The sequence below is a fragment of the Neophocaena asiaeorientalis genome, unplaced genomic scaffold, assembly GCF_003031525.2.
Source record: "Neophocaena asiaeorientalis asiaeorientalis breed wild unplaced genomic scaffold, Neophocaena_asiaeorientalis_V1.1 scaffold125, whole genome shotgun sequence".
NCBI lineage: Eukaryota > Metazoa > Chordata > Mammalia > Artiodactyla > Phocoenidae > Neophocaena > Neophocaena asiaeorientalis.
In genome coordinates this window covers 3,169,481-3,195,419 of record NW_020174425.1, presented here as the reverse complement: position 1 = coordinate 3,195,419, position 25,939 = coordinate 3,169,481, and the positions used below count along the sequence as shown (strand labels likewise).

The window sequence follows — 25,939 nt, the reverse complement described above, 5'->3', positions numbered from 1 at the left end:
CACAGTTTGAGAACGACTGCCTTTAGAGGCAGACATAACTGATTCCTAAATTGAGACATTAGACAGGTCAGTTTCAGCAAGCTACCCTTGTCACAGTAAGATACAGAGCAATTTTACAAGTTTAAGTCCATACATATGCCTTTCAATTTAATGGGAATAACATTTAATATTTTGAGTAATTTCCTGGAAAAAAATAAAGTGAGCTTTCTTTTTGCTTTCATGGGTCCAAGGAGTCCCTGGAAATTCACAGAGAGAGTTGGTAAATCCTCTGAAATTCAGTAGAAATTTTTGTGTGCATGCTCTTTTTTTTTCCCCTAGAGAAAGGGCCAAATTTTCAGCAAATTTTCAAGTGAATATAGTCAAAAGAGATTAAGAAGCACTGAAGTAATTCTATGAATATCCTTTCCATTTTTAATTTTAATATACATGTGTTTTCTTCAAAGATAAACAGTAGGAGAACATGAACGCTTACAAATTCATTTTTTTAAATTTATGCTGAGCAGTCAGAAGTTTTAGATTTAAGACTTGGCACAGATATTATGTAGGTCACTGTGAAGAGAAATGAATAAAAGTTCGACACTGAAGCTTCTGAGCATTGTAAGACTTTCTAGAAATGTAATTTTTTCAAGTAAGATTAAAATTAATATAGTATTAATTTTATGCTATTATAGCTCTACCTTTCCCCACTATTTCTGGTTGCAATGTAATTAAAACAATAAATATTAATGTAAAATTAATAACTATACTATGTGACTTGGGCAACATATGAACAATAGAGCATTTGTGGCTATGAAAGCTTTTTATTTGTGCATATAAATTCTCATGTATAGAATATGCAAGTATGGTTAGATTTCCTACCTATTTTACCATTATGTATAAGCATTTTAATGGAAATGCCACACATAATATTCAAATATAGCACATCTCTCTATTCATTGTCCATTACAACTCCCTTTATTCCTTACAAATATGAAAGAGGTATATTTTCAGTCTTATGCTTTATCTGATCTGTATCCTAGACACATATTTAGGGGGTTATTTTAGTTTCTTAACAAGGCACCAGAAACCTTGTTTCATTCAATCATTTTCATAAAGTAGAAAAAAATTGCAAATAGAGCTTAGCCATCAACAGACTTAGTACCCATACTTAGTATTAGTATTTCATAATAAACATGTCAAAAGGCTTCTACAACATGCAGGCTTCCCTGGTGGTGCAGTGGTTGAGAGTCCGCCTGCCGATGCAGGGGACGCGGGGTCGTGCCGTGGTCCGGGAAGATCCCACATGCCGCGGAGCGGCTGGGCCCGTGAGCCATGGCCACTGAGCCTGCGCGTCCGGAGCCTGTGCTCCGCAGCGGGAGAGGCCACAACAGTGAGAGGCCCACGTACCGCAAAAAAAAAAAACCCAAAAAAAAAAGGCTTCTACAAATATGTGATCCACTGACTGTTTTGTGACTTAGAGGTACATAGAAAACAATCTGATTGTAAAATATTATGACCACTACTAATTCTTTCATGCCCTGCTTTATGAAAAGTTCTGACTTTTATGCTTTTCAACAGGTTATAGACTTAGATATGTTCATGGTCTAGATAATATATAGACACTAAACTCTTTAGGAGATAAAAATATTTTTTTTCTTTTAACTAAACTTTGTTTTCTCCCCCATTTTTAAATCTTTGCATAAAATCACCTGGCAGAATAATATTCTTTTCTCCCTCTTCTTGTCTGAGCTGTTGCTAACAGCTTTTAATTTGGGAAGTCTATCTCTGAGTTTTCTGCGCCTCACTGATTTCAGCTCAATTGTTTCTCTAGCCAGCAGAGCATTTCATTTCTTCTGAAGGTCACTGCAGGCTGCCAAGGCTTTGAAAACATACCATCTTTTCATTCATGCTTCAATCTAACCCTGCAGTGCCATTAAGAGAAGTGGAAGCAGGCATGTGACTTTTTCTATCAACAATTATTGAATTTACTGTTATATAAAGTGAATTAGGCCATCAGTGAACAAGGATCTTCCATAACGCCGCCTTTTTTCAAGGCAATAGAAATTATTTTTTGTATTTTAGTAGTTTGCTTGTGTACATATGATTATTTGTATAAATTATACCATAATGTCATCTGCTTTTGGAAGTAACTCTTCCAACCATATCACTACCAGTTGCAATAAACCAATGATGCAGGAAGCAGCCCCATTCTGACACTCATAAAATGAACACACATTGGCCATCTGTTGGAGGAGGGATGGCATTAAATGTGATGTGGGCCTGGAACACATCCAGTATTGTTTATTCTGTCACATATCAGATGAGCACTGAAATCAAATTGATGATTTTTTAATTCCAAGGGGACAAGAAATGGAGAGCAGATGAGGGAGATGATTCCAGATACATCCAAAAATATTCAAGTGACAACTTGATTCAAAAAGAAAGAAAAAAACTAATAAAAGCACATGATCTCAGAGGAAGAGTAATCCACATTATACACACCAAATATTTATATTATTGGGCTAACAGAAATTTTCCATAAATATTACTTAAGTGTTCTATAGTTAAGGCTGCTAGAAAAAATAAAGTTTCCTAGATGAGCAAGTTCATTGAATTATCAGCACTAGTTTTTATTTCTAAGATTTTAAAGGTAAAAATTTTTTTTCTATAGTTTAGGTAAGATAAAAATGTTTTAGATTATTGTATATGCTTAGATTAGCCTATAAGAAAGAGATGATACTGTGAATCATGAGTTGCTATTCTTTATGTTTTTCTTTTTTTAGTTCTAGGGCAATGAAATTGTTACATAGCAGTTACACTATGTCAGCTAGCTTGGGAAATAAAATGAGATTTTCCTTATAAAAGCAAATTATTTTAGGTGTTTTAATGGGAAACTCACTGAAGTTTGATTCAGAGATCTGACTTAACATCGTTGATTTTCCAATTATTAGTGAAGTGACTTTGTGCAAGTAATTTCCCAACTCTCGGTTTCCTTAAGATGTAAAAATGTCAAATGGGGAATTTATGTCCAATATCTCTGTAAAAGCCAAGGTATCATGAGACTGTAAATAATTTTATTTTCCTTTTTGTAAACTCTACAGGTCAGTCTTGGGGGGAAATGCCCTTAGGATCTCTTACGTTCTCATGTAGAAGTGCCCCCTTCTTCCTCAAGTCAATTTTCCTTCCTGCATTACTCACAAGGGCAATCTTCAACACACGTGGAGTACACAGAAGCACGTAGTCTCAGTTACTGAGCTTAAGAGTGAAAGTGCTAACAGAAATGCAAAGGAATTCTGTAACAGTCTTAAAATCTCAATAAGAAAAATATTCTTTCTTTAGGTTGTGGGCAATATTTATGGATATGATATTTGAATTGTATATTACAATGTTTTTGATTATTTCAGGTTTAATGGGAAAGACATTTCATGCATCCATCTGTTCATTTAACAAATACTCATTGAGTACCTATAGTGGTAGACTGGGCATCTATAATACCTAGTTGGGAACAAAAGTGACATGGTGCCTGTTCTCAGAGAGCTTGTTTTAATTGGGGGCTGACACCAGCACAGGTAAAATATTCCCAAGTTGTCCTAAGGGCTATAAAGGAACCTCAGAGTAATGATGGTGTCCGCGGGTGGGCTGGAACGTGGGCAGAAGTCATGGGGAAAAGTGGCTGACTAGATAGAGCGGCTAGTGACCTGAGTTCCATATCATCAAAACACATGAAAACACGCACACACCAACAAGATTCAGAAAATCGGATGTCCTCATTAACATCACTGTTAATGCACATACTCAAATAAGAATACTTTATTAGATAAAGTGAGCTTTTCTCCACTTGAAAGTCTGAACTATGAGCTCTTACACATATAACTGGCAAGAGTTAAGCCCACTGCCGTGCAAGCAGATGCCACCCAAGCACCCCCTGCAACCCTGACCTGCCAAGGCTCATTAATCTCCACCGTTTAACACCTTACCATTCATGGCTCCCCATCCTGGGGAGTGAACTACATGCTGTCCGCTTCGCGGCTTATCCATAATATAAGATGACCAATTAGGAAAACTGCAAGGTCTACACTAGCCAAAAGCATAGTATATACTTTTTTCAAACACTCTTAGCAATGCTCTAATTCAACTTCAATCTCTTCCTCAGTGATTTCAAAATCCATGTGGATTATTTTTATAATTTATCTACCTACTCATCACTGGATTGGTTAAATTTTTATTTTTTCTCCCTCTCTCACCTATTCCCAGGATCTCTCAGACTCTTTAAACAGATTAAAAAAATAACTATCTGATAATAAAGAACTATCCTGGACAAAATTATAACAGTAAAATATAAGTCATAGATTCTACCCACCGAGACTCTGTACAACATTATTTCCTGTTTCTATACCCAAATCATTCTCTTGAGTTGCTTTCCCTGTAGCTCTGTATAGCTAACTGAATCCTATCCCATCTCCCTCCTGTAGATTACACCCTAAGCTTAGAGCATTCAGCATCTTGGTTACAAACAAGAGCTCTGGTGTCAGCAGCTCTGGGTTCAAATGCCCACTTAACCTCTTACTACTTGTGGGACCTTGGGCAAGTAATGAACCACTTGGGGAAACAGAAGCACTTACCTTGTCAAGTTGTTACAGGGAATTAACTATTATGTAAATCTCAGTGCAATGCTTAGACCCAGCATATGCTCAGTACCTTTATAACTTCATAATCTTTTACCAAGAATGGCTAAAACACCGCTTTTATCAGCTCCTATCAGCCCAAGGAGAAACAAGATATAGGTATTTCCTATCATCTTGGCAAGTTTTTGTTTTGCTTTGCTGTAATTGTTTGCAAAAAAAACCCTAAACCAAAAACCATCCGTAGTATGTATTTTAAATATGCATCTAATTTTATGTTTATGTGGCTTCTTTTAAATGTGATATTTGTATGTCTCTGAAGATGTTATATACTCCAAGCTTACAGAGGAACTGAGAACTCAATCTGTTTTTCTTAAACTTAATATATTTCTTTTGTATTATTATTATTTTTTGTGGTACACGGGCCTCTCACTGTTGTGGCCTCTCCCGTTGCGGAGCACAGGCTCCGGACGCGCAGGCTCAGCGGCCATGGCTCACGGGCCCAGCCGCTCCGTGGCATGTGGGATCTTCGCGGACCGGGGCACGAACCCATGTCCCCTGCATCGGCAGGCGGACTCTCAACCACTTGCGCCACCAGGGAAGCCCCTCTTTTGTATTATTTAATTTGCATGCATGCAACACTTGTGATTTATATCAATTTGTCTCCTTTGGGTTCAAAACTGTTACTGCTGGGAGTGATTCCACAGACAAATATAGCTTAAGAGAATGATCTGCACCTTCAAGTTTTCCCTAAATTTGATTCATATGTAGTATAGCCTCTGGTCACCAGCTGTCACTGCTATTTCCAAGTCTATCCATAGTTGTGACCATGTTGATGTTCCATGAAGGCCACTTCAAAAGACTTAGTTAAAAGACAACATCATCTTCTCATTTTTTATTCTATTTTTTTCTTTTTTTTGGTACCCTGAATATAAATATCATGTGGGAAAGCTTACTGTTATTTTTCTGGAGAGTGCACATCTTGCTTTTATATTTAAAAATTATGTTAAAAATCATCTCATATTTTTAAGTTCTATTTCATTCTTTCTGTTGACTAGTATTCCATTGTATAGGTGTATCTTAATTTATTTCATCAGTTCTTTTCTTTTATAAATTTTTTTTTTTTTTAATTTATTTTTGGCTGTGTTGGGTCTTCGTTGCTGCACGCAGGCTTTCTCTAGTTGCGGTGAGTGGGGGCTACTCTGCATTGCAGTGCGCATGCTTCTCATTGCGGTGGCTTCTCTTGTTGTGGAGCACGGGCTCTAGGCACACGGGCTTCAGTAGCTGTGGCTTGCGGGCTCAGTAATTGTGGCTTGCGGGCTCTAGAGTGCAGGCTCAGTAGTTGTGGTGCATGGGCTTAGTTGCTCCGCAGCATGTGGGATCTTCCTGGACCAGGGATTGAACCCATGTCCCCTGCAATGATAGGCGGATTCTTAACCACTGCGCCACCAGGGAAGTCCCTACTTCATCAGTTCTTATTGATGGACATACAAGTTTTTCCATCTTTTGCTACTATGAACGATATTGCAATAAACATACTTCAGTTCCTTTGTATATTTGTGTAAGTATGTCTGTAAGTCCTGATTCTTATTTTTTGTCAATGGCTCCACCATTATCCCAATCAGAATCTCTCTCTCTCACCCTTCTTCATAATAATATATGCCACATCAAGTTTAATCAGTTCTTTATTACATCCAATCTTTTACTAGAGAGGAAGAAATGGTAGTAGTAAAAATAATAATAATAGAACTTGTTCTTGAGTACACATAAGACAGTCCCTAGAAAATCTTATAAAAATTGGTGGTGATGGGATGGTACTTTGTAGGAGACTACATTATTCTTGGGATTTTACGTGTATTATCTTTAATTCTCACAATTAGGTTTTATTATGCTCATTTCTCAGATAAGGAGATTGAGGCTCAGGTCAAATTAGGAATTTGACCAAAGTTATAAAGTAAGTACTGAGGCCAGACTATGTACCTGGATTATCTGATTCCAAAACCCATATTCTGCCCTGAAATCTACAATGTCTCATGCGTGACATCAGACGTAATGCTGACTCATTATATCTTCTGAATCCTTCTGAATCTACTCTGTGTCCTACTACTATATCACTAGTTCAGGTAAATAGCCTCCTACGAAGTTTTCTTGTCTTCTGTTATTCCCCTCAAATTTCTCCTGCTCTCCACTCTCTGATAACCTCACTCCAGTACTAGTTCAATTACTTCATAAGTTACTCTTTCAATCTAGTATTCATACTTTCTCACCATCTGGACTTCCCACACTTCCCACACTTGCATTTACCACACTGATATCTCTACTGTTTGGGCAGCAGTCTCAAGGTGTAGGGACTCTCTAAGTAGGTACATGTGAAATGAGGAAGGAGGCAAGGGACGTGTTGATTGGGTAGAGCTCCCAGCTCCTTATCCTCACCTTAAACAGAGCATCTTTATTTTTGTCTGCTTTATGTATGGGGGGAGGGCATATAATATTTTATTTGAAAAAAACATAACATTCCTAAAACAAAATAGGAAACTGTGAATATTGTAGAAATACCAGCCCCATAGGACAGGAGGGTTTTCCTCTCTTGTTCACTGCAGTATTCCAGCACTTAGAATGGTGTCTAGAAAACACTCAATAAATATCTGTTGAAAGAATAAATAGATGAATGGATTTAATTAATTTTGGTTTACATGATGTTCTAACTGAAACTTAGGGCAAGTTAGCCAACTGCTTGCTATAAGCCTCTTTTTATTTTCCTCCTGTGGAACCCACCACTCCCACCCAGGAGCATTGTGGAGATTTAAAATGTAAAGTACATAGCATTTTTTTTTTAACATCTTTATTGGAGTATATTGCTTTACAATGGTGTGTTAGTTTCTGCTTTATAACAAAGTAAATCAGTTATACATATACATGTGTCCCCATATCTCTTCCCTCATAGCACTTATTGTTATTGTGCTATAACTGAAGCATTCTAACCTTTGGGTTTATTGCTCTCTCTATATCGAAAATTATTTGTCATTTCATAATTCTTCTTCCACCTGGAATTTCTTGTTCTCTTTTCCTTTAAAATGTTTCTTCATCAGAGCCACTAATGGCTTTTCCCAGAGTCTTTCTCAATTAACTCAGAGTCTGACTATTTATCTGATTGTTTGGCATTTGTCTGTTTCTCATAGTAATGGGAGGTGGAGAAAAATAAGGCTAGTCTGGTATTTTTCGGTCACTTAATAATTTAATAATGTGGTGACTTGATAGAAGCCTTTCAGATTAATTATTAAAATCAACTTAGAACAAAGAGAAAAGCCACTTTTTTCTTACAGTCACTATGGAATTTACTTTTCTCTATGCCATTTAGATTAGTGTAATATAATTTCTTTCATTTATACAGTGCTTGGTAGTATACAGACTTTTCCCTGAAAGCATGTCCAATTCTTGTTAGTAGTATTAACTACAAGTAATAGAATTGTTAGCCATTTCAAAATTTCTGTCACCAAAGTCAGAGGAGGAAAGCTCTCTATGCCTGCAAATGTTATTTCCCATGCAACTGAAAAATAAATGTGGTTTTAAAGGAGCAACATAATGTGTCTTTGGGAATGTGTATATATTTTCAATTTGTTTTATCTTAACCCTGAAAACTAATAAATCTATAGTCGTCAACTAGCTTCAAAGCAACTTAACTTTAATTTTAAGATACTAAAAATGTGGTCTGCACAACCTTCCCTAATCAAGTTTGAAAGAGACAGATGGGCCTGCTTTTTCCTTGCACTGTGTTTATAGTTACAATCTACATTTGCTCATATAACACATTAAAAAAAAAAAAACAGCTGCAGAACTGACATCAGAGAAAGTGCTTCCAAATTCTAAATATATACTCTAAATTCAAAAAGGCAACAGTGCAGTGTATAAATTCCCTTTTGATAATGACTAAAATCCATTTTAGCAAAAGTAATAGACGTGAAGAAACACTACTTGTGAAAGGACAAGAATTCTGGAGGTCATTTCTGTTGAAGCTGTTAAGGTTGCCCTTGAGAAGATTCCTTGCAACGTAGTTCCCTTCTTGCCATCTATACTTTCCAGTCTCTCTGAAGGTTTCTCTGACTTTTACCCACTAAAGAGACTAGACATACCATAGTTTTGAGATATGATGAGCATATGTAATGTCATAGACAGTATTAAACTTCCAAATACTTGCTGCTCCTGCCTGGGAGAGAACTGTATTTTCTTGGCCTCACTGATGTCAGACTTGGCCATGGGAACTGATTTGATTAATAAAATAAATACAAGTGATTTGTGTCACTTCCAGAGGGAAGCCTTGACAGCTAGCATGTCTTCCACAGTGATGTCTCCTCCCTATGCCACAAGATCAGCAATGTTCCCCACAGACGCTGCTCTGACAGAGCAGGTCACCTTGTGGCAGAGCCCTCCAACTTTCAGTGGACATGTGGTGGGAGGGAGAAATGAGCCTTTAAGGTGCGAAACCATTGAAATGGGGTCTTTTGTTACCCCAGCTCAACCTAGCCCATTCCTAACATACTTGATAAAAAGTCATACACCGGAATGAAGGGAAGCTCTTTTATCTAGAAGGCACAAGGAAAAAATAATACGAAAGCAGGACTGTTATTGGGATTAGAGAAAGACAACATATGTAAACTACCTGGCACAAATTTGATATGTAAAATAATTAAGGCATTCAAGGACTCGTGTTCGGATGACTCATGTGTGCAGGGGGATACAGGTAAAATCATTAATCTGTTGGTGAGTATCAGTAGTACAGGAATACTTCGATTTTATGCTCAGAAAAACCTATAGTGGGTAATATGACTGGTGGCAGGAGTCACGAATTTATGGAATCAGAAAGACAGGAGTTCAGTTCCCATCTCTACTTCTTCCTAACTTTTCAGCTTTGAGCAATTTACCTTCAGCTGCAATTCCTCATCTATAAAAGTTGAAGAGAACCTACCTCATTGGGTTGACATTTACGCACTGTTATATTTAAAATTGATAACCAACAAGACCTACCGTAAAAACTTGTTTTGGAAAGTAAACATGTGAGATGATAGATGTGTTAGTTAACTTGCGGGGGGTGGATATCCTTTCACAATGTATATCAATAAAGCTGGAAAAAAAGAAGAGTAACAGTGCATGCTAAGGTTCTAATATAGCATGTGGTATTCAATGGCAACTCAGGCGACGCAAATCTTATTATTTCTATATATTTAGTTTACACTTTCCTTCTCAATGAATGGAAAGCTAAGGTATACAAAGTTATCCAGGGTATAAAGCTATGCTGGCCTGGGGTGGGTTAAGGAGTACAGGTTTCAGTACTTTTGATCTTAATTTTGGGACAGAGGATATTTTCAAAATTTCTCAAAAGAAAAACATAGTCTTAACTTTAGGGCCAAAGAAATCTAGAAGGCTACTTTGAAGGAACACTCGTGTCATGAGGTGAGGGTTAACAAAGACATCCTGAGGAGACTACAGCAGGAGCGCTGGAGGGGGGAAATTGACTTTTTTTTTTTTTTTTAACATCTTTATTGGAGTATAATTGCTTTACAACGGTGTGTTAGTTTCGGCTTTATAACGAAGTGAATCAGTTATACATATACATATGTTCCCATATCTCTTCCCTCTTGCATCTCCCTTCCTCCCACCCTCCCTATCTCACCCCTCTAGGTAGTCACAAACCACCTAGCTGATCTTCCTGTGCTATGCGGCTGCTTCCCACTAGCTAGCTGTTTTACGTTTGGTAGTGTATATATGTCCATGCCACTCTCTCGCTTTGTCCCAGCTTACCCTTCCCCTCCCCATACCCTCAAGTCCATTCTCTAGTAGGTCTGTGTCTTTACTCCCATCTTACCCCTAGGTTCTTCATGACCTTTAAAAATTTTTTTTTCTTAGAGTCCATATATATGTGTTAGCATACGGTATTTGTTTTTCTCTTTCTGACTTACTTCACTCTGTATGACAGACTTTAGGTCCATCCACCTCACTACAAATAACTCAGTTTCGTTTCTTTGGAACTGACTTCTTTGTGTTTGATCTTAGCTCCTGAGAGTTTGAGATTCAAGGGGAGGAATAAAAAGGAAGGAGTCTGCATGAGATAAACATAACCCAACAGAAGAGGTACTGTGCACTGCTATAGCCATTATTGCACATAAAACGTAATTGCTTGAAAAGGCTTACCCATTCTCATTCCCTTTTAGACAACAGGGCTGCCATGTCTCATGGGCACCCGAAAAATTGCAAAGTTTCTAAGATTCTGGATCATGTGAAGGGAGTTACACCTGTGTTGCTTTGAATATCTTTTCTGAAAACTCTCATTTCTCACTTGGCCCTGGAGGGACAAGTAGTTTCTGACATGGGCAGGTTTATGGTTTCAGCTCATCACTTTTATTCATCATGTACACATGGCTTTTGACATTCAATCACTGTACAATGGAACAAAATCCGTGGACCTAAGATGTTCTGATGCAACATTAGTTAGATGGCTCTGACTCCAAGTTTTATAAAATGAACACCCTTCCCCCCAAATTATTTAATCATTATGTAGGCTAGGATTTATTCTCCTGAGTTTTTTGCAGATATCTGCCATTAAAATAAACTCCCTTTAAAAAAAACAAACAGGGTATTTCTTGGTAAACTACATCTTTGTGCACTTTAGACGTCACTTGTCAGTTACTGACTTGTTTTTATGTCTTTTGCATTCTCCAGCCAGGATGCACGAAGTCTGTCAGTAGCCTCTTCATACAGTGATGTTCTGAAAGAAGACTTTCAGCCACCATAGACAAGTGCATTCAGATGGACCAGGAATGGGACTACAGACTTGAGCAAACCCCCATTATAGTCTCCTTTCAGTCTGTGGGATCACCACTCTTATGCTTTCTAGTGATTCCAATTGCTGATAATATGTCTCGTCCAACTTAAAGGACATTATAACATAGGACAGCTTTAGTCATATGGCTAGTCAGTGAAGTACTGTCAAACTAGGAAATGATAGTTATACATGCAGAAGATGCCTACACTGGGTTCCAGGCCAATAATCTGGAGAAAGAAACACTTAAACAAAGATTTTTAAAAACTGTTTGGATTGCCTTATAGTAGGCAATGAACCTTGAATGCATCAGCCTAACCTGCCACTTTCTGAATAAACAGACTGCTAGGTTTAGCATCTGCAGATGATTTATGCTTCCTCTGTAGTAGGAGACTTAGCTTAGGGCAGAGACCCAAGTGATTTCTACAGGTCAACTTGATGGGGTTAGTTATCTAGGCATAATTGATCAAGGGTTAAAATAAGAACCTATTTAAACCACAAAGTAGCTAGCCTAGGCTTCATAGCAAAGGCTGCTCCAGTTTAAAAATGGGTATTACAGACAAATGTTGGTAAAAATTAGGTAACTGGTTCAAAAATATAGTGGGATAGAAACATGATCAAAGTGTTGTTCCTTTGTTGAGGTGGGTTGAATTGGAGGATAGTTTCATTAAGCGTTTGTAGAGAAGGAAGGCATATTCTAGATATAGCTGTTGTGTATGTGAAACACACATAGAGATGGACAGAGGCGTCTCGAGGAGTTTTGCTGCATACCAAGACTCAAATTTCTTATATACTATTTTTGGCTGTCAAAGTAGTGTTTCTTTGACTCAGTGTTAAGGCATGTTTCAAGACAAAAAGAAAACAAAACAAAACAAAAAGCAAACAAACCCACTCAGCTTTATGCAGGTATATGTGGCCTCTGTAAGCTTTGCTCAAATTATTTTCCATTTAGAGCTTCTAGACTGAGTTCAAGTACTTTCTTACTCCTTTCCCTCCCAGCTCTTCTCTGTTCCTCTACTCTTCTTCTTTAATACGTCATATAACTATGATTTCATTCAACAAGTATTTATTGAGCACTTACTATGTGCCAGGTAATATTTTAGCATACTTAGGGTATATTGGTAGATAAAAATTCTTGCTTTCAGTGGATTTTACATTCTAGCTGGTGGGAGGGGAGAAGTGAAAATAAATGGATCCTTATTTAATTGTAAAGTAATAATTTACTTTTTCACCTGACTCTTTGAAGCCAGAGGACTGTGTTTTGTTCACCTCTGTAGTACACAGTAGGCCTTCAACAAGTATTTGCCTAATGACTGAAAATGGAATTCTGAGTAATGACAATATTAAGAGTCAAAGCCATTTTTAAAAGAGAATATTTGGGGAAAAAAAAAAGAATATTTGGGCCTTTATTCCTCAGTACTGATTTATGAACTAGTACAGTAATTAGAGCAGTTGCTGGCAGAGTTTCCAACTTTATAGATCTAATTTTGGAAAGTTTTATAGTTGAAACATTGAGTTGTCAAACATACCCAATTTCAATGATCACAATACTTTTTTTTTTTTTTTTTTACTTTTGTTGTGTTGGGTCTTTGTTTCTATGCAAGGGCTTTCTCTAGCTGTGGCAAGAGGGGGCCACTCTTCATAGCGGTGTGCGGGCCTCTCACTATCACGGCCTCTCTTTTTTTTGCAGAGCACAGGCTCCAGACGCACAGGCTCAGTAGTTGTGGCTCACGGGCCTAGTTGCTCCGCAGCATGTGGGATCCTCCCAGACCAGGGCTTGAACCCGTGTCCCCTGCATTAGCAGGCAGATTCTCAACCACTGCGCCACCAGGGAAGCCCCCGATCACAATACTTTTTTAGTCAATGTCCCTGAATCCTATAAACTGTTTTCAGTGAAGGATCTTCTATTCTTGGTTGGTTTCTAAAGCACAAAATAAAAATTAGCCTCTATTTTTAACAGGACTTAAATACCAATATAGTATAAGACTCAGTAGGGCTTTAAATTTAGGGTTTTAGTGAAGCTTTGTACTTTAATATTCAAAATAACTCTTAAATGGTCTTAACTTAGATATTTATATTTAGTATCCATACAAATGTTGCTCCTTAGAATTTCCTTTTTGTAAAATCTCCCTGAAGTACAGATAAGCTCCTGAATTTTTTTTTTTTTTCTAAATACGCTTGTTAGGATGATCAGTATTTGAGAATGAAGATGGTACACTGCCTAGTGGGGGGTTGTGAACGCAGCTGGTGGTCACATTGTCCTTGTGGATAATGATAAGTATCAAACTAGTGGGTTGGCCACATCCTTTGTGGAATCTCCACTGTTTACCTTGCTCAGGCTGTCCTGGGAAGCCCCCTTGTTCTTTAGCTTATGTCCACTAGAGGGTGAGTGGGAGAGAGGGAAAAAAACACCAAAAGATGTTTAGCAAGTCTGCTAAACAGTTTGATGATGGAAATTTTTTGGAGGATCAATTTAGGATTTCTTTATTCATATTCATCTTGTCTCTTATTACCATGGATACATAAGTTGATTTTTATGGATACAGCATTTATAAGTGGCAAGTTAAAAGATGGCAGTATATTATACTGAGTCTATTTTTACAACTTGAAAAATAAATGCCATCCAGGTAACTTAAAGGAGCATTGTGAAAACACACTAGGCTTTCTCAGTGAAAACAGCTTCCAGACATGCCACATCATATTTTTTTGCTTCAGATTTTAGACCTTCAGTAAGTATTTTTGAATTGGGTTTCATGAGTGTGAGAAAATATATTAGGTTCTTGGACTAACATTCTACTGATAATGCTGCAATAAGCTGATCTGTTTATATATCTCGAGTGATACACTTAAGTAATGAAAATAGCAAATGTCATGTAAGTCAAGGACTGCTAGTTTGAGCGTTCTTCCCAGCCCTTCTTAAAGTTAGCGGCAGCTACCTATGCACTGCGGTTTGATGATGTTAGGAAGGTGGTACACGTTGCTCAAAATATTGACCATCTATTTTGATGTTTGGAATCCCACCATTATATGTTCATGCTTAGTAAAAATTACCAGATGAGGGCAAGATAGGGCAGGGGAGGGGGAATAACAGGGGCAGTGGGAAATAGGACAAGCTTCTATTATACAAAGGAATGGATGGAAACTGCAATTAACTTTAAAATTTAGAATGTATATAAAATCCTGAATTTGATTGCATATACTTTTCAAGTACTCTACAAGTCACAGTTGTATATAGGGTAAAGCACAAAAAAAGAAAGAGGGAAGGAAGCAAGGGAGGAAGGCAGGAAGGAAGGAAAGGGAAAGATCCAGAGTGTCACTATAATCAGAAATTACTAATTTACATGGTTGTGTTTCTGTCTTTGGCACCCAAACACCTCCACCACCCCTGCCCCCCACACCCCCCAAACGTACACACAGACTCAGACACACAAAAAAAATGACACACAGTTCCAGACCGGGGACCAATGTTTGGCACTGGACTATTTCTTATTCCTTATACAATCTGTCTGTTCAAAACAACAACAACAAAAACACTTTTATAGTTAATGTTTTTCTTTCTTTTTGTAACCATAGACACTCTCATGTAGCACAAGCTCAATTCCAGCCAAACTCTGTGTGTGTTTTTAAATAAAGAAAACGGGTCTTCTAGTTCTGTGTTAGCAAAGTCACCTCTTTTACTGCCACTGCTAAGGCTAAACTAATGTAATAATACTTTATTGTCACGAGCAGGAATCTGCTTCGCTAATTAAATGCAGCTGTCAGTAATTACTACTTGTCAGTGTAATCTATTTTAGGGAGCTCTACTTTAAATGATAAAAGATGGGCCTGATATCCAGAGGGTGGGATAGGCAAGGTGACTGCTTACTTCCTCAGATCAGAAACTCACTGTTTTGTGATGAATGAGTAACTTTATTGTAACTTTATCTTAACTAGGTTATCCTGTATTTCTCTGGTGCATGAGTGACAAAGTTTGCAGTTACATAGTTTTTCTTTTTTTTAATATCTGAAATCTAAATGTCACCACCTTTGTCACACCAACAAGTACTATGACTTTCACAGAGCTAAAAATGCGTCGTGATGGTAATCTATAAGAAAAGCGTCAACGGTGAAGTCACTGTAACCTCTACTATCAAATATTGAGCTCAGTATAAACGTACCTGCTAATTCTCACAAACTGGATTAGACACAGAAGAGGATCACTGTGAAAGGTGGGCAGGGGGAGGGGGGGTAGTAACTGTTTCTTGTAAGCATTTTTCACTGATATTCAACCAGGTTTTCTCTGGGGAAATGTTTAAACTTTAGGTTAGGTCTTTGAAATCTGCGAATGAAAAAAAAATGCATGGTGTTTGCTTGCAATATTAATTTATCTTAACTGATTCTGAAATGAACCTCAAACTCTTTAAAGCTCTACATCTGCAGGACTAAAAGCAATGTCAGGACAAGGGTAATGGCAGCCTGATTCACTCCATGGGATAGGTGCTGGGGCTGCCACAGATGCTGGCATTGTGTCCAGGGTCTAAGGGGAGCAGACCTTTTGCCCTCACCTCCCCTTACTTCCCCTGACATTTAAAATGAATGTGGTGGCAGTGGGGCAGGGAAGCTGCAGTCTCAAGGAGAGAAGTGATGGAGTGGTGGAAGTATCAATGGAGAAAACTAAGCACAGCAGGGAGTATGAGGGAGGCTTGGCGCACAAGTGGCTTTACCCGACACAGCCTGAAAGACTTATCACACCCCTCACAGCATCCTGACTGCCTCATCCTTCTTCTCCCACCATCTGTTTTATATCCAACACTCAATAGTCCTCGTGTTGCTGGATAATTAATTGTCTTGTTATAGGTCCCAACAAATTTGGCAGCTACTCTTCTGAATACAGCACATTATTTAAATAGAATTAATAATTCAGTTGTTCATCCCAGGTGAAAAAAAAAAAAAAAAAGCTTTCCAGATGGAAAAATAATGAACAAAAGCAGAACAACCTAAGTGTATTTCTGAAATACAGTAGGCAAAAGACTCTAACTTGTATTCTTTTCCCCAGTACTCCTTCTTTGGGTAAGAGATGAAAGGTCTGGGGGGAATGGTATAAATTCTCCCTTTTCATGGCATAAGTGTTAATCTCCTTTACTGAGAAAATGTGAGCTATTCCAGATAGTTCTAAAAAACCAAAATGTTAAAAATTCCAAGTGATCAGCATCTCAGTCAAAGAGAGGATACATTGAATGGCCACTAAGCTCCTTAAAAAGTATTCAAAGGAAAAAACCAAGAAGACAAATATGGAGAGTGGTGGAACCTCTGAGAGTTTCTGACTTTTATGTGTTCCTACAACCACAATTTCACTGCATCTTGAATAGCCTGTCATGTGCCAAACTCAGTCTTTTGAATCAGCTAAATGATATTCCTGGATTATAGTAGGTGTTCAATGAATTAGCGGCCGAATGTAGGAGTGATGATTTTGAACTACGGTCATGATATTGTTTCTTGCTGCTCACACCAGCTGGTTGAAGCTGGCAAGCGACACTCAGTGGCAAGTGTTTAGACAGCACGGACAGAGGTATACTTCCCACTTGTGGACTGGTGATGACAGGGGTGGGGAGAACATAGACCTTGTTTTCTCATATGAGCATTGACAGGGCAACACACTCACAAAGATCTCCAGTTCCTTTCTCTGCACTACAACCCCTCCTGCATCAGGGTCCCTTTTGCCAACTTGGGTTTTAAGACCCACTTGGCTCTCTTCTCGAACAACAAAAAATGTCCTTCTCCTCAAGCCGACTTTAAGTAACAAAGGCATCCTGGCACAAAGACTATAGCATGTACAGCTACCAGCATGTCTTTCCCAGCCCTGTGCTGGGTGAGGGATGAAGGTGCAGGCCTAGGCACTGGTGGTGGTTAGGACGAGTATGTGTATATGTACTTTGGGGGTTCATTAACAAATAAACCAACAATTCAATAAACTACATATAATAGAGGGTCAGAAAGGTAACCCATCCTGGCTTGGAGGGAGGTGAGTAGGCTACAAAGAAGGGGAAGAGTAAGAAAACAAAAAGAAGTGGTGAGGAAGACAAGAAGTTAGACAAGCAGAGAATCCCCTTGCAGAGGGGCCAGCATGTACAATGGCTTGAAAGTGTGAAAGAGCACACTCTATTCTTTGCTTGGAATCACCCAACTGAAGGGACCTCAGGTTGAGTGACAGGAGATGAGTCCCAGGCTGGGCCACTGAAAACAGTAAGGACTCTGAAAGTTGAGCTAGCTTGAACTCTACCCTGAAGGCAAAGGATGCTACAGGTTATTAAGCAGGGGAATTACATGATCAGGTTTGCATTCAGAAAAAATTTCAGAAGCATTGAAGAGGATGGAGACCTGAAGCTAATAAGGAAGCTAGTAATTCAGGTGAGAAGTTCTGATGGCCTGAACTAAAGTAGGAGCATTGGGGCTGGTAGTAGGTAGATGTTCAAAAGGCAACACCGTCATGTCTTGGTGACAAACTAGAGGAAGAGAAGGAAAAATACAAGATGATCCCCAGTTACCTGTGTTCCTACTCTGATCCTTTAACTATTTTTCCTGGTTTCTCAGTTTTCCTGGGTATCTGGACAGATGCTGCTACCAATACAGAAGAGCAAAATAACATAAAGTATTTGAGAAGAGGTAATATTAAGAAAGTAATGGTGTGCGGGACTTTCTTGGTGGCGCAGTGGTTAAGAATCCGCCGGCTGATGCAGGCGACACGGGTTCAATCCCTGGTCGGGGAAGATCCCACAAGCCGCAGAGCAACTAAGCCTGTGCGCCACAAATACTGAGACCACGCACCACAACTACCGAAGCCTGTGCACTTGGAGCCCGTGCTCTGCAACAAGGGAAGCCACCGCAATGAGAAGCCTGTGAACCGCAATGAAGAGTAGCCCCTGCTCGCCACAACTAGACAAAGCCCGCATGCAGCAACGAAGACCCAATGCAGCCAAAACTAAATAAAATAAATAAATTTATCAAAAAAAAAGAAATGGTGTATGAAAATTCTTAAACTTTTTTTTGCTTGTTTGTTTTTAACATCTTTATTGGAGTATAATTGTTTTACAATGTTGTGTTAGTTTCTGCTGAACCTAGGATAGGAATAAAGATGCAGATGTAGAGAATGGACTTGAGGACACGGGAAGGGGGAAGGGTAAGCTGGGACGAAGTGAGAGAGTAGAAAATTCTTAAACTCTTGATCTTATTGTTGGTAAATACAGAGTTGGGTGTCCCTTATTTAAAGGATGCCAGTATTTGTAGAATTCAGAAACTCCAAAACTAAATGCTGTCTAGTAACCTTTGACTGTCTAGTCATCCATTTCAGAGTAAACAGTGTATAAAAATAAGTACTTGATTAAGAAAACATAATTCTGTCTGCAGAAAATCAAGAAATAATCATTACAGCTAATACTTATTAAAATTTTATGATGTGCCAGATACTGCTACCAGAACAGTAGGAAATAATGTTCTTCATTTTACGGAGTCAGATATCAGGGTTAAGTGCTCACTGCAGATCTAGGCTAGATTTGGGAACAGAGGAACATAACCGTAACCTGAATAAAAATGAAATGAAAATAAGTACTGCCCCTGGCTACCAATCCATCTGCCGGCCCTTCACCCCCTCGCACCCCCTTATCTGCCCTGTTTTCTGCCTCCACCTCCCTCCTTGTGTCTTTCCAGCCTGGATCCCTCACCTCTCTGCTTTCCAGGTTCTGATGCCTGAAGGAAGAAGCTCCGAGTCTCCCCCCACTTATACCATGTGCCAAGTACCACGGAGAAAAGGGTGACAAGGACACAATCCAGCACAATCCCTGCTCTTGAGAGGTACTCAGGCAGGTGGCCCATGGAACAGTCCTTGGGCCTTTTCCAGCTATCCTTAGGAGGAAGGAACCCTTCAGACCCCCAGGAACCCTGGAGCTCCCCGTAGTGAGCCTTTCTGCTTATGCACACTGTGTCCGTGAGATGGAGAGCCCCTTCCCAGTGCCCTTTGGTCCTATACTATTTCATTCAGCTCAGAAAAAGTGAGGCAGTTAGGAAGTTCAGGTCACAGGCAGCTGGCTCACCAGATGAAGAAATTCCACTAGCATGGATTGGTAGTTCCCCACCACTGCATACAGAGCATAAACTCAACTATTTAGCAGGATCTTGGCAACCAATTTAAATCTACTGAAAAACAGATCCAACCATTTACTAAAAATTAATATGGTCTCATTCTTTGCTTTTGTGGCCATTGTTCATACACAGGAAAATAGTGTGATAGGACAAAGCCAGGAAAGTAAACTTTATTGAAGATAAACCCCTCTTTTGTTGCAGGGAGGACACAGCGAAATAGGAAGGCATGGGTTTCAAGGCCCAGAAATACAGGGAGGTGCTTGGGGGCTAAATGCTACTCAGAAGTCTGCTGGTGTGGCTAAGTGTAGGCTCTGGGTCAGATGACATGGGTTTGTATCATGGCTCCACCCCTCTAGTTAGAAGACATCTCTGGGCCTCAGTTTCCTTATCTGTGAAATGGAAATACTAATGGCACATACCCTATTGAATGCACTGTGGGAAAGAAATGCGTTAAGACCTGTACAAAGCTTGGTACACTAGTAAATGTTAATTAAATGTTAGCTATTATCATTTATTATTTTTACAAAGATAAAGAGGTAAATAGGTATATCCATTAGGACAAAATAACATGGAGGAACATAGTTTTAAGCTTTATAAGTCTGTAAAGTGAGGATAGCCAGGTGGCTACCGGAATTAAATGCATTACAGAAAAATAATCTAAGAATAAAATTAAACTTTTAAGTCAAGTTACTCAAATTGAATCATCAGAGTTAGGAAATAGCTTTTTAAACCATGAGCCCTATATGGTATACAAGTATAAAAGGAAAGACATTTCTGTGCGTCCTAATACTTCAACTCATGTGGTATAAAAAGATAAATATAAATAGGTCAATGCTTTTAGCAAACCTTTTGTTCTTCCCCATTAACTGTATTTGTATAAGAGGATATATCTTTCAAAGAATTATGTAAACATACATAGCTGGGCCTTGCAAGAAAAAACTGCAGTAGCTGTCCCAAAAGCCTCCTCTCAATTTCTGTGCTTGACGCAGGCCTTTAAATCCAGTAACATTTTAATCACACTTAACTCTAAAACACATATTTCTTCTCTTCATACTCTTCTCTCAACAGTGAGACAGTCCAGAGAACCTATGCCTTGTAATGGAGAACAACCAATTCAAGATACACACATACATAAAGACAGATTGATAAATAGATATAGAGAGAATAATGTACCCATTATGTTTAACCATTGCTGATGATATTACAGTTATATTAAAGATGATAACAGCTACATCAATTACTACTTGCTGAATCTTCACTATACATGATACTGTATGCTAGGCACTTCACATATATTATCAAATCTAGATATAGGGAAATCTAGAACTGCTATTTCCATAACCATATAACAGATAAGATTACTAAGAATTAGACAAGTTCAGTAATCTGTCCAAGATCCCACAGCTAACAAGCCATGAAGCAGGGAATCTAATTCAGCCAGCTCTGACTCCAGTACTTATAATAAATACCTTATTTATATTGAGGCGCATTCAGAATTATTGTGCTTTTTTTATTGACTTGACTTAGGCTATGGCAAACAGCATTACAATGACATTTTAATATGTTCGTAAACAGTTCCCCAAACCATACTCAAATAGCAAAGTTGTTAATATTTATGATAGAAGAGTTGTGCTACTCCATTAGCAGTGTAAAGATTCTGTTACTTAATGTTAATTATGTCTTATATGCCTTTTTTTTTAACATCTTTATTGGAGTATAATTGCTTTACAATGGTATGTTAGTTTCTGCTTTATAACAAAGTGAATCAGCTATACATATACATACATCCCCCTATCTCTTCCCTCTGCGTCTCCCTCCCTCCCACGCTCCCTACCCCACCCCTCTAGGTGGTCACAAAGCACCCAGCTGATTTCCCTGTGCTATGTGGCTGCTTCCCACTAGCTATCTACTTTACATTTGGTAGTGTACTTATATGCCTTTTTAAAATAAAAGGTACAATTACAGGCAGTTTTCCTTTTCTCAAATTCTAAATTTAAACACTTTAATCAATTTATTATTTTACTTTCCTTCCCCATCATCTTCCTTCATCTCAGGCCACTCAATCTTAAAAAGATTATTATTCCACAGGGTTTCATAGATGGTGATGTCCTGAGGTCATCACAACGAAGGGAAAAGCCTGTACAATATTGAATCACAATCTTAAAACTATGCAATTTTAAAGACAGGTAAAGTTTCTGGACTATCAACTTCTAGAATACCCTTCATCAGTTTGTGCAGTAAACATTAATTGGATGCCTACTGTATGCCAAATGGGTCAGAGCAGAATAAGTCTCATTTCACACTTTCACGTTAAACTCTGATTCCTTTGGCAAGTACCATATAGGAACACATAACACTGACCTCTATGCAAGAAGCTGACATTATAAGGATATTAATGGCAAGCATAAAACATGCAATATCAGAACCTCTGAGCTATTAAAACTACTTAAATATGGCATCAGTTCTTAAGTTACCTAATTTTAAAAAGTAGTTGAACCTAAGAAAATTGTTGAGTCCATTAAAAACTGCATTAAGCTATAGCACTGCTCTAGCATTGCTCTAGATCAGGTTATTTCTGTGCTTCATGCCAATCATCTTCCTTACAAATTCCTTAAGAATTCACTCTAACTTGAACTGTCATAAATCTCAGTTGCTAGAATGCATTTACTTTACAACTTAACTTGGTCCCCCTTTGGTTCCCTGTTATAAGTAAACTTAAAAAAAAAACACATCTGTTCAAGAGCAGCGGCACGGCACAGTGGACTGCCTGGGCACAAAGGCCAGCTCTGCCGTTTAGCAGGTGTGGGGCTAAAGGCATTTATTTAGGCTTGCTGAGCCTCACTTCCTCACCTCCTCAATGAGGATAATAATAAAAACATCCGCTTTACCTATTTATTTTCCCTCTGGGGAGAGCAGGGCGGCTACCAGAATTAAGTGAGTTAATATTAGCAGAGTTCTTTGGACAGTGTCAGGCACATACTAAAGGTTATGATAAGTGTTTTTTAAATAAATTGTTCCAAAAAGTTTGGTACACTCCCAATTTTTTTAACATCAAACTAGTTGAGCATTTAATAAGTATCATTCTCCAGATAATGATGACTTCACAAACCGCATATGCCACAAAGCGGGACTCTCTTCCTGTTGTTCAAAGTTATGAGACAAAACGTAGATACATACTTAAACACACACAAGTACATAAAGTATACAAGTAGAGATGTGTTCTAGATATATACATGTGCTCATATGTACATAAATATTTATACAGAAGCACGTGTGTATATTGATGTAACTTACCAACCTCCCACACACAATCCAGGTAAAATGGCCTGAAGTCAAACCAACTCTGACAACATCTCTTAATACTGACAGAGCTTTCTTTTGTAAAACTTTTCAAGAAGAGGGAAAATAATCCATTGTACCAAATGTTAGTTAAGACGTGATAATGGAACTTGCATATGAGATTTAAAGAGGTCCATTTACCCTGCCTAATACATTATGGGGATCTCCAGATATAATCTTTTACTTCTACTTTCGATAAGTGTTAGCTGCTCTGAAATGGTTTTGAGTTAGATCAGTGATTTTCAAGTGTAGTTCTTAATATCTTGCTTTAATTGCACTCCTGCTGTAAAGGTTAGGATAACCTCATGACCCTCAGAAACAAATATCGGTTCTAGACTGAGCAAAATTTGTCAACAATTAAACTGGATTTCAGTGGGAAAGAAGTTATACTTTTGCTGGTTTTAAAGAATTTGTATTAAATTCACAGAAGAATTACAATGTAGGATTTTTCTAAACATTAACAATTTAGGCCACAGTGAAAGTTTAACTAGTGATTTTGGTTTTGAGGTCCCCCTCCCCACCAAAAAAAAGGACAGAACTTGAATGAAGATAAATCTGAGGTTTGACAATCATTTACTTGACTTGCTCTCTCCTTTCAGACTATTCACCTTTTCTTAAAACAAAACAAGCTATAATTCCATTACCAATCAATAACTCCTCACTTAATTGCAATAATCTCAGAATATGAAATATTTGAATAAAGTATTAAATAGAAAATTTTAAAATCATGCATAAATAAAATATACAAGTATTCACATAATTTCAGTGGCTTATTCCCCGTTTTAAGCATCATTTTTAGCAAGTGTCCCCTTTACTAAGGGATTGCTATCTCCTTTTACTAGGAGTTTACCTTGAGAGTTACTTCATTCATGAATGAACATCCGTAAAATAAAAGACCACTCTGGCAGACCTACCAACAGAGTCAAAGAAAATTCTTCTCAAATAAAATTTCCATAAGGTATTACCCTTTTTCTAAAGAATCCTAAATAACCATTTTTGTTAATCTGCTCTTTTACATATAACTGCACTTGTAAGAGAGGTTACTGTTCCTGAGATTATAAAAATAAAAAGATGAGAAAAGGAGCATAATATTTGTTGCATTCTAGGAATTCGGGTTAGCTTTCTCAATGCAACAGGAACATTTGCATTTACTCATAAATGAATACTAATGACATATGCAGATCTGGCACTGCTTCATAGAAATCACACACAGAAAGCTAGAGCAGTGCACAGATAGTTCTATTTCTCCAAAGTATTCAAAGAGTGAGAAGATTAAAGTCAACATCAATTCTCTGAAGTTGAGTCATAGCTAAATGACATGGTGTGTTAAGAATAATGGTGGGATTTATGGTGAAAGTGAACTTAGCTATTGAACATCTTGTATGATTTTTGAGTCAACAGCTCATGATTGACCACCTACTTTGGGCAAAATGCTGCTTCCTTAAATAAGTCACTGTTCCGCAGTTCTTTTTACATTACACAGTGTAGGAGTAAGCACCCAGCTTCCATTGGAAACCCTTCCTTGCTATTTAAAATAACACTCAGCTGAGCTTTGCATACTGTGTGTACTCCTGTGCTCCTTTTTGAATGAGTGGAAATTCAGTGAGTAAGAAGATTATTCATTCAAAAACATCTGTGTATGCCTGCAAAATGGTACGGACAATGATGCAAGCATAGTCAACTCACTGTGGGCATCACCTGCTCACAAAGAAGTCAAAGGGACTTCTAAGGGAAGTGTCAAAGGGACACTAAAATTTAAGAATGAGGTCTGGCTTAACCTAGAAACCATGATCGTAGTACTTCTGCAAAACTCTGAAGAGTATGCTTGTGGTTTCCCATATTATCTCCTTTAGGCACCTATTTGAAAATATTACTTTATATTATTGATGATGTTTCTATATATTTTATTAATCCAGGAAAGAGTATTTTTTTAAATAGCCCAGAGTAATCTGGAAAGGGCCAGAGCAGTTTTCTTGCTCACTGCTAAGAGTCCCTGCACTGGAGACAGTTAAATTTAAGCAACAGTTTCCTTCCCATCATTATGTTTCTTATACTGTCTTCCTGTGTCTCCATCAGTTCACTAGTGAATGACTTCATATTCCTAAAGAAGCCTACCCTGCCGCTCATTCAGTCACTTTAAGCAAGGTCCACTCGTAAACAGAGGGAGAAAGGTAAGTAGATCGCTTTCATTTCACCTTTTAAGAGCATTACCAGGAGGAACCACTACGGCAACTTAAAAAAAAAAAAATCTGCTACAACATAATTGACACCAATAAAAACATTAAAAATAGTTCTGATATCCAATTTTGTAATCCCTTTTACTATCTTCAACTTTTTCTTGAAATAGAAGCTGAATAAACTTGAAATAAATTGTACTGTGGAAACATTCGTCTAAAGCCCTGAAATATGTCAAAACTACTGAGCAAAAAAGCTTTCAGAAGCACCCGCTTTAAATTACTTCTAGCAAATCAGTTCAGAAAGGAGCACCGTGAGAGAAAGAACGCCCACCCACTCTCGCTCCCACCCCAATCCGACCCTGAACGCTATTTATCCGACTAAGTTTACATAAATCAGAGAAGAGTTACAGTGCAATTAAATGTATCCACGAAGTAATATGATATAAAGCACTTTGCAAATATTAAACCTCCCCTTAAGGGATCAATGTTTTCCATGAAGAAGCTGGGGGGTGGGGGGGAGAAAAGCAGAAGGGAGGGAGCGGGAGAGAGAGAGAGAGTCCGACCCACCGGGTGAGTACTGAGGAGACCGGGATCTGAGCAGCTTCTCTTGGGTGGGTGCCCTGAAGCACTCAATGAGGGAAGCCAGAGAGCGGAGCCCACCAAGGTGAAGTGATTCCGGAGTCGTGACAGAGGTTTGCTCGCTGTGCACCTGGAACCGCCAGGTAGAGGCATCCGCAGGGGGCTGAGCGCTCCTTCCTGACTTCCCCAAACCAAGGCGGTCGCCCAAGTCCCAGAAACAGAAGTCTCTGCGCTCCAGTTAGTAGCCACAGCGACCTCGCGCACCTCTGAGTAACAACGGTATGACCACCCACTCCACTGCATTTATCTCCTGA

At 38.4% G+C, this 25,939-nt stretch overlaps 1 protein-coding gene across 1 annotated transcript in view; it reads right to left on the bottom strand.

The window, feature by feature from the left end:
• HS3ST5 (heparan sulfate-glucosamine 3-sulfotransferase 5) overlaps positions 1-25,939 on the bottom strand; it is a 274,423-nt gene that overhangs the window by 247,660 nt on the left and 824 nt on the right. The gene's annotated exons all lie outside the window — the stretch shown is intronic.